Raw genomic sequence first — 10,171 nt, forward strand, 5'->3', positions numbered from 1 at the left:
CATTTTTCGGTTTTTTCAATTTTCTGGAAAATCGTATCATTAGATTTTTTTAAAAATACGATATTCTTGCTTAACTAACGTTTTTACATAGGGATTAAGCATTTAGAACGAAATCTAATGTAGGAAAATGGTACTTTACTCTTGATCGGTACGTTGGGACTTTGAAAATATTCGGGGGTTCCAATCGCTCGTCTGTTGCATCATAGCGCGTCTCGGCGCAATCGACCGATTCGCTCGATCCATTATTTTCGATTTACGGCTAAAATAAATTTTTCTAATTTTTTTCAATAACATATTCCTGCTTAAATAACTTTTTTACATAGGGATTAAGCATTTAGAACGATGCATTGTTTAAAGTAAGGGCACTTTACTCTTGACATTTTACGGTTTTTTCAATTTTCTGAAAAATCCTATCATTAGATTTTTTTAAAAATACGATATTCTTGCTTAACTAACGTTTCTACATAGGGATTAAGCATTTAGAACGAAATCTAATGTCAGAAAATGGCACTTTACTCTTGACATTTTTCGGTTTTTTCAATTTTCTGGAAAATCCTATCATTAGATTTTTTTAAAAATACGATATTCTTGCTTAACTAACGTTTTTACATAGGGATTAAGCATTTAGAACGAAATCTAATGTAGGAAAATGGTACTTTACTCTTGATCGGTACGTTGGGACTTTGAAAATATTCGGGCGTTCCAATCGCTCGTCTGTTGCATCATAGCGCGTCTCGGCGCAATCGACCGATTCGCTCGACCCATTATTTTCGATTTACGGCTAAAATAAATTTTTCTCATTTTATTCAATAACATATTCTTGCTTAGATAACTTTTTTACATAGGGATTAAGCATTTAGAACGATATAATGTTTAAAATAAGGGCACTTTACTCTTGACATTTTACGGTTTTTTCAATTTTCTGAAAAATCCTATCATTAGATTTTTTTAAAAATACGATAATCTTGCTTAACTAACCTTTCTACATAGGGATTAAGCATTTAGAACGAAATCTAATGTCAGAAAATGGCACTTTACTCTTGACATTTTTCGGTTTTTTCAATTTTCTGGAAAATCGTATCATTAGATTTTTTTAAAAATACGATATTCTTGCTTAACTAACGTTTTTACATAGGGATTAAGCATTTAGAACGAAATCTAATGTAGGAAAATGGTACTTTACTCTTGATCGGTACGTTGGGACTTTGAAAATATTCGGGGGTTCCAATCGCTCGTCTGTTGCATCATAGCGCGTCTCGGCGCAATCGACCGATTCGCTCGATCCATTATTTTCGATTTACGGCTAAAATAAATTTTTCTAATTTTTTTCAATAACATATTCCTGCTTAAATAACTTTTTTACATAGGGATTAAGCATTTAGAACGATACATTGTTTAAAGTAAGGGCACTTTACTCTTGACATTTTACGGTTTTTTCAATTTTCTGAAAAATCCTATCATTAGATTTTTTTAAAAATACGATATTCTTGCTTAACTAACGTTTCTACATAGGGATTAAGCATTTAGAACGAAATCTAATGTCAGAAAATGGCACTTTACTCTTGACATTTTTCGGTTTTTTCAATTTTCTGGAAAATCGTATCATTAGATTTTTTTAAAAATACGATATTCTTGCTTAACTAACGTTTTTACATAGGGATTAAGCATTTAGAACGAAATCTAATGTAGGAAAATGGTACTTTACTCTTGATCGGTACGTTGGGACTTTGAAAATATTCGGGGGTTCCAATCGCTCGTCTGTTGCATCATAGCGCGTCTCGGCGCAATCGACCGATTCGCTCGATCCATTATTTTCGATTTACGGCTAAAATAAATTTTTCTAATTTTTTTCAATAACATATTCCTGCTTAAATAACTTTTTTACATAGGGATTAAGCATTTAGAACGATGCATTGTTTAAAGTAAGGGCACTTTACTCTTGACATTTTACGGTTTTTTCAATTTTCTGAAAAATCCTATCATTAGATTTTTTTAAAAATACGATATTCTTGCTTAACTAACGTTTCTACATAGGGATTAAGCATTTAGAACGAAATCTAATGTCAGAAAATGGCACTTTACTCTTGACATTTTTCGGTTTTTTCAATTTTCTGGAAAATCCTATCATTAGATTTTTTTAAAAATACGATATTCTTGCTTAACTAACGTTTTTACATAGGGATTAAGCATTTAGAACGAAATCTAATGTAGGAAAATGGTACTTTACTCTTGATCGGTACGTTGGGACTTTGAAAATATTCGGGCGTTCCAATCGCTCGTCTGTTGCATCATAGCGCGTCTCGGCGCAATCGACCGATTCGCTCGACCCATTATTTTCGATTTACGGCTAAAATAAATTTTTCTCATTTTATTCAATAACATATTCTTGCTTAGATAACTTTTTTACATAGGGATTAAGCATTTAGAACGATATAATGTTTAAAATAAGGGCACTTTACTCTTGACATTTTACGGTTTTTTCAATTTTCTGAAAAATCCTATCATTAGATTTTTTTAAAAATACGATAATCTTGCTTAACTAACCTTTCTACATAGGGATTAAGCATTTAGAACGAAATCTAATGTCAGAAAATGGCACTTTACTCTTGACATTTTTCGGTTTTTTCAATTTTCTGGAAAATCCTATCATTAGATTTTTTTAAAAATACGATATTCTTGCTTAACTAACGTTTTTACATAGGGATTAAGCATTTAGAACGAAATCTAATGTAGGAAAATGGTACTTTACTCTTGATCGGTACGTTGGGACTTTGAAAATATTCGGGCGTACGCGGCGCGCTCGGCGCTTCGAACAGCTCCGGTGTCCCCATTATTTTCGATTTACGGCTAAAATAAATTTTTCTAATTTTTTTCAATAACATATTCCTGCTAAAATAACTTTTTTACATAGGGATTAAGCATTTAGAACGATACATTGTTTAAAATAAGGGCACTTTACTCTTGACATTTTACGGTTTTTTCAATTTTCTGAAAAATCCTATCATTAGATTTTTTTAAAAATACGATATTCTTGCTTAACTAACGTTTCTACATAGGGATTAAGCATTTAGAACGAAATCTAATGTCAGAAAATGGCACTTTACTCTTGACATTTTTCGGTTTTTTCAATTTTCTGGAAAATCGTATCATTAGATTTTTTTAAAAATACGATATTCTTGCTTAACTAACGTTTTTACATAGGGATTAAGCATTTAGAACGAAATCTAATGTAGGAAAATGGTACTTTACTCTTGATCGGTACGTTGGGACTTTGAAAATATTCGGGGGTTCCAATCGCTCGTCTGTTGCATCATAGCGCGTCTCGGCGCAATCGACCGATTCGCTCGATCCATTATTTTCGATTTACGGCTAAAATAAATTTTTCTAATTTTTTTCAATAACATATTCCTGCTTAAATAACTTTTTTACATAGGGATTAAGCATTTAGAACGATACATTGTTTAAAGTAAGGGCACTTTACTCTTGACATTTTACGGTTTTTTCAATTTTCTGAAAAATCCTATCATTAGATTTTTTTAAAAATACGATATTCTTGCTTAACTAACGTTTCTACATAGGGATTAAGCATTTAGAACGAAATCTAATGTCAGAAAATGGCACTTTACTCTTGACATTTTTCGGTTTTTTCAATTTTCTGGAAAATCGTATCATTAGATTTTTTTAAAAATACGATATTCTTGCTTAACTAACGTTTTTACATAGGGATTAAGCATTTAGAACGAAATCTAATGTAGGAAAATGGTACTTTACTCTTGATCGGTACGTTGGGACTTTGAAAATATTCGGGGGTTCCAATCGCTCGTCTGTTGCATCATAGCGCGTCTCGGCGCAATCGACCGATTCGCTCGATCCATTATTTTCGATTTACGGCTAAAATAAATTTTTCTAATTTTTTTCAATAACATATTCCTGCTTAAATAACTTTTTTACATAGGGATTAAGCATTTAGAACGATGCATTGTTTAAAGTAAGGGCACTTTACTCTTGACATTTTACGGTTTTTTCAATTTTCTGAAAAATCCTATCATTAGATTTTTTTAAAAATACGATATTCTTGCTTAACTAACGTTTCTACATAGGGATTAAGCATTTAGAACGAAATCTAATGTCAGAAAATGGCACTTTACTCTTGACATTTTTCGGTTTTTTCAATTTTCTGGAAAATCCTATCATTAGATTTTTTTAAAAATACGATATTCTTGCTTAACTAACGTTTTTACATAGGGATTAAGCATTTAGAACGAAATCTAATGTAGGAAAATGGTACTTTACTCTTGATCGGTACGTTGGGACTTTGAAAATATTCGGGCGTTCCAATCGCTCGTCTGTTGCATCATAGCGCGTCTCGGCGCAATCGACCGATTCGCTCGACCCATTATTTTCGATTTACGGCTAAAATAAATTTTTCTCATTTTATTCAATAACATATTCTTGCTTAGATAACTTTTTTACATAGGGATTAAGCATTTAGAACGATATAATGTTTAAAATAAGGGCACTTTACTCTTGACATTTTACGGTTTTTTCAATTTTCTGAAAAATCCTATCATTAGATTTTTTTAAAAATACGATAATCTTGCTTAACTAACCTTTCTACATAGGGATTAAGCATTTAGAACGAAATCTAATGTCAGAAAATGGCACTTTACTCTTGACATTTTTCGGTTTTTTCAATTTTCTGGAAAATCGTATCATTAGATTTTTTTAAAAATACGATATTCTTGCTTAACTAACGTTTTTACATAGGGATTAAGCATTTAGAACGAAATCTAATGTAGGAAAATGGTACTTTACTCTTGATCGGTACGTTGGGACTTTGAAAATATTCGGGGGTTCCAATCGCTCGTCTGTTGCATCATAGCGCGTCTCGGCGCAATCGACCGATTCGCTCGATCCATTATTTTCGATTTACGGCTAAAATAAATTTTTCTAATTTTTTTCAATAACATATTCCTGCTTAAATAACTTTTTTACATAGGGATTAAGCATTTAGAACGATACATTGTTTAAAGTAAGGGCACTTTACTCTTGACATTTTACGGTTTTTTCAATTTTCTGAAAAATCCTATCATTAGATTTTTTTAAAAATACGATATTCTTGCTTAACTAACGTTTCTACATAGGGATTAAGCATTTAGAACGAAATCTAATGTCAGAAAATGGCACTTTACTCTTGACATTTTTCGGTTTTTTCAATTTTCTGGAAAATCGTATCATTAGATTTTTTTAAAAATACGATATTCTTGCTTAACTAACGTTTTTACATAGGGATTAAGCATTTAGAACGAAATCTAATGTAGGAAAATGGTACTTTACTCTTGATCGGTACGTTGGGACTTTGAAAATATTCGGGCGTTCCAATCGCTCGTCTGTTGCATCATAGCGCGTCTCGGCGCAATCGACCGATTCGCTCGACCCATTATTTTCGATTTACGGCTAAAATAAATTTTTCTCATTTTATTCAATAACATATTCTTGCTTAGATAACTTTTTTACATAGGGATTAAGCATTTAGAACGATATAATGTTTAAAATAAGGGCACTTTACTCTTGACATTTTACGGTTTTTTCAATTTTCTGAAAAATCCTATCATTAGATTTTTTTAAAAATACGATAATCTTGCTTAACTAACCTTTCTACATAGGGATTAAGCATTTAGAACGAAATCTAATGTCAGAAAATGGCACTTTACTCTTGACATTTTTCGGTTTTTTCAATTTTCTGGAAAATCCTATCATTAGATTTTTTTAAAAATACGATATTCTTGCTTAACTAACGTTTTTACATAGGGATTAAGCATTTAGAACGAAATCTAATGTAGGAAAATGGTACTTTACTCTTGATCGGTACGTTGGGACTTTGAAAATATTCGGGCGTACGCGGCGCGCTCGGCGCTTCGAACAGCTCCGGTGTCCCCATTATTTTCGATTTACGGCTAAAATAAATTTTTCTAATTTTTTTCAATAACATATTCCTGCTAAAATAACTTTTTTACATAGGGATTAAGCATTTAGAACGATACATTGTTTAAAATAAGGGCACTTTACTCTTGACATTTTACGGTTTTTTCAATTTTCTGAAAAATCCTATCATTAGATTTTTTTAAAAATACGATATTCTTGCTTAACTAACGTTTCTACATAGGGATTAAGCATTTAGAACGAAATCTAATGTCAGAAAATGGCACTTTACTCTTGACATTTTTCGGTTTTTTCAATTTTCTGGAAAATCGTATCATTAGATTTTTTTAAAAATACGATATTCTTGCTTAACTAACGTTTTTACATAGGGATTAAGCATTTAGAACGAAATCTAATGTAGGAAAATGGTACTTTACTCTTGATCGGTACGTTGGGACTTTGAAAATATTCGGGGGTTCCAATCGCTCGTCTGTTGCATCATAGCGCGTCTCGGCGCAATCGACCGATTCGCTCGATCCATTATTTTCGATTTACGGCTAAAATAAATTTTTCTAATTTTTTTCAATAACATATTCCTGCTTAAATAACTTTTTTACATAGGGATTAAGCATTTAGAACGATACATTGTTTAAAGTAAGGGCACTTTACTCTTGACATTTTACGGTTTTTTCAATTTTCTGAAAAATCCTATCATTAGATTTTTTTAAAAATACGATATTCTTGCTTAACTAACGTTTCTACATAGGGATTAAGCATTTAGAACGAAATCTAATGTCAGAAAATGGCACTTTACTCTTGACATTTTTCGGTTTTTTCAATTTTCTGGAAAATCGTATCATTAGATTTTTTTAAAAATACGATATTCTTGCTTAACTAACGTTTTTACATAGGGATTAAGCATTTAGAACGAAATCTAATGTAGGAAAATGGTACTTTACTCTTGATCGGTACGTTGGGACTTTGAAAATATTCGGGGGTTCCAATCGCTCGTCTGTTGCATCATAGCGCGTCTCGGCGCAATCGACCGATTCGCTCGATCCATTATTTTCGATTTACGGCTAAAATAAATTTTTCTAATTTTTTTCAATAACATATTCCTGCTTAAATAACTTTTTTACATAGGGATTAAGCATTTAGAACGATGCATTGTTTAAAGTAAGGGCACTTTACTCTTGACATTTTACGGTTTTTTCAATTTTCTGAAAAATCCTATCATTAGATTTTTTTAAAAATACGATATTCTTGCTTAACTAACGTTTCTACATAGGGATTAAGCATTTAGAACGAAATCTAATGTCAGAAAATGGCACTTTACTCTTGACATTTTTCGGTTTTTTCAATTTTCTGGAAAATCCTATCATTAGATTTTTTTAAAAATACGATATTCTTGCTTAACTAACGTTTTTACATAGGGATTAAGCATTTAGAACGAAATCTAATGTAGGAAAATGGTACTTTACTCTTGATCGGTACGTTGGGACTTTGAAAATATTCGGGCGTTCCAATCGCTCGTCTGTTGCATCATAGCGCGTCTCGGCGCAATCGACCGATTCGCTCGACCCATTATTTTCGATTTACGGCTAAAATAAATTTTTCTCATTTTATTCAATAACATATTCTTGCTTAGATAACTTTTTTACATAGGGATTAAGCATTTAGAACGATATAATGTTTAAAATAAGGGCACTTTACTCTTGACATTTTACGGTTTTTTCAATTTTCTGAAAAATCCTATCATTAGATTTTTTTAAAAATACGATAATCTTGCTTAACTAACCTTTCTACATAGGGATTAAGCATTTAGAACGAAATCTAATGTCAGAAAATGGCACTTTACTCTTGACATTTTTCGGTTTTTTCAATTTTCTGGAAAATCGTATCATTAGATTTTTTTAAAAATACGATATTCTTGCTTAACTAACGTTTTTACATAGGGATTAAGCATTTAGAACGAAATCTAATGTAGGAAAATGGTACTTTACTCTTGATCGGTACGTTGGGACTTTGAAAATATTCGGGGGTTCCAATCGCTCGTCTGTTGCATCATAGCGCGTCTCGGCGCAATCGACCGATTCGCTCGATCCATTATTTTCGATTTACGGCTAAAATAAATTTTTCTAATTTTTTTCAATAACATATTCCTGCTTAAATAACTTTTTTACATAGGGATTAAGCATTTAGAACGATACATTGTTTAAAGTAAGGGCACTTTACTCTTGACATTTTACGGTTTTTTCAATTTTCTGAAAAATCCTATCATTAGATTTTTTTAAAAATACGATATTCTTGCTTAACTAACGTTTCTACATAGGGATTAAGCATTTAGAACGAAATCTAATGTCAGAAAATGGCACTTTACTCTTGACATTTTTCGGTTTTTTCAATTTTCTGGAAAATCGTATCATTAGATTTTTTTAAAAATACGATATTCTTGCTTAACTAACGTTTTTACATAGGGATTAAGCATTTAGAACGAAATCTAATGTAGGAAAATGGTACTTTACTCTTGATCGGTACGTTGGGACTTTGAAAATATTCGGGGGTTCCAATCGCTCGTCTGTTGCATCATAGCGCGTCTCGGCGCAATCGACCGATTCGCTCGATCCATTATTTTCGATTTACGGCTAAAATAAATTTTTCTAATTTTTTTCAATAACATATTCCTGCTTAAATAACTTTTTTACATAGGGATTAAGCATTTAGAACGATGCATTGTTTAAAGTAAGGGCACTTTACTCTTGACATTTTACGGTTTTTTCAATTTTCTGAAAAATCCTATCATTAGATTTTTTTAAAAATACGATATTCTTGCTTAACTAACGTTTCTACATAGGGATTAAGCATTTAGAACGAAATCTAATGTCAGAAAATGGCACTTTACTCTTGACATTTTTCGGTTTTTTCAATTTTCTGGAAAATCCTATCATTAGATTTTTTTAAAAATACGATATTCTTGCTTAACTAACGTTTTTACATAGGGATTAAGCATTTAGAACGAAATCTAATGTAGGAAAATGGTACTTTACTCTTGATCGGTACGTTGGGACTTTGAAAATATTCGGGCGTTCCAATCGCTCGTCTGTTGCATCATAGCGCGTCTCGGCGCAATCGACCGATTCGCTCGACCCATTATTTTCGATTTACGGCTAAAATAAATTTTTCTCATTTTATTCAATAACATATTCTTGCTTAGATAACTTTTTTACATAGGGATTAAGCATTTAGAACGATATAATGTTTAAAATAAGGGCACTTTACTCTTGACATTTTACGGTTTTTTCAATTTTCTGAAAAATCCTATCATTAGATTTTTTTAAAAATACGATAATCTTGCTTAACTAACCTTTCTACATAGGGATTAAGCATTTAGAACGAAATCTAATGTCAGAAAATGGCACTTTACTCTTGACATTTTTCGGTTTTTTCAATTTTCTGGAAAATCCTATCATTAGATTTTTTTTAAAATACGATATTCTTGCTTAACTAACGTTTTTACATAGGGATTAAGCATTTAGAACGAAATCTAATGTAGGAAAATGGTACTTTACTCTTGATCGGTACGTTGGGACTTTGAAAATATTCGGGCGTACGCGGCGCGCTCGGCGCTTCGAACAGCTCCGGTGTCCCCATTATTTTCGATTTACGGCTAAAATAAATTTTTCTAATTTTTTTCAATAACATATTCCTGCTAAAATAACTTTTTTACATAGGGATTAAGCATTTAGAACGATACATTGTTTAAAATAAGGGCACTTTACTCTTGACATTTTACGGTTTTTTCAATTTTCTGAAAAATCCTATCATTAGATTTTTTTAAAAATACGATATTCTTGCTTAACTAACGTTTCTACATAGGGATTAAGCATTTAGAACGAAATCTAATGTCAGAAAATGGCACTTTACTCTTGACATTTTTCGGTTTTTTCAATTTTCTGGAAAATCGTATCATTAGATTTTTTTAAAAATACGATATTCTTGCTTAACTAACGTTTTTACATAGGGATTAAGCATTTAGAACGAAATCTAATGTAGGAAAATGGTACTTTACTCTTGATCGGTACGTTGGGACTTAGAAAATATTCGGCCGTACGCGGCGCGTCTCGGCGCTTCGAACAGCTCCGGTGTCCCCATTATTTTCGATTTACGGCTAAAATAAATTTTTCTAATTTTTTTCAATTACATATTCTTGCTTAAATAACTTTTTTACATAGGGATTAAGCATTTAGAA

This window comes from Megalopta genalis, unplaced genomic scaffold, assembly GCF_051020955.1.
Source record: "Megalopta genalis isolate 19385.01 unplaced genomic scaffold, iyMegGena1_principal scaffold1210, whole genome shotgun sequence".
Classification (NCBI taxonomy): Eukaryota; Metazoa; Arthropoda; class Insecta; order Hymenoptera; family Halictidae; genus Megalopta; species Megalopta genalis.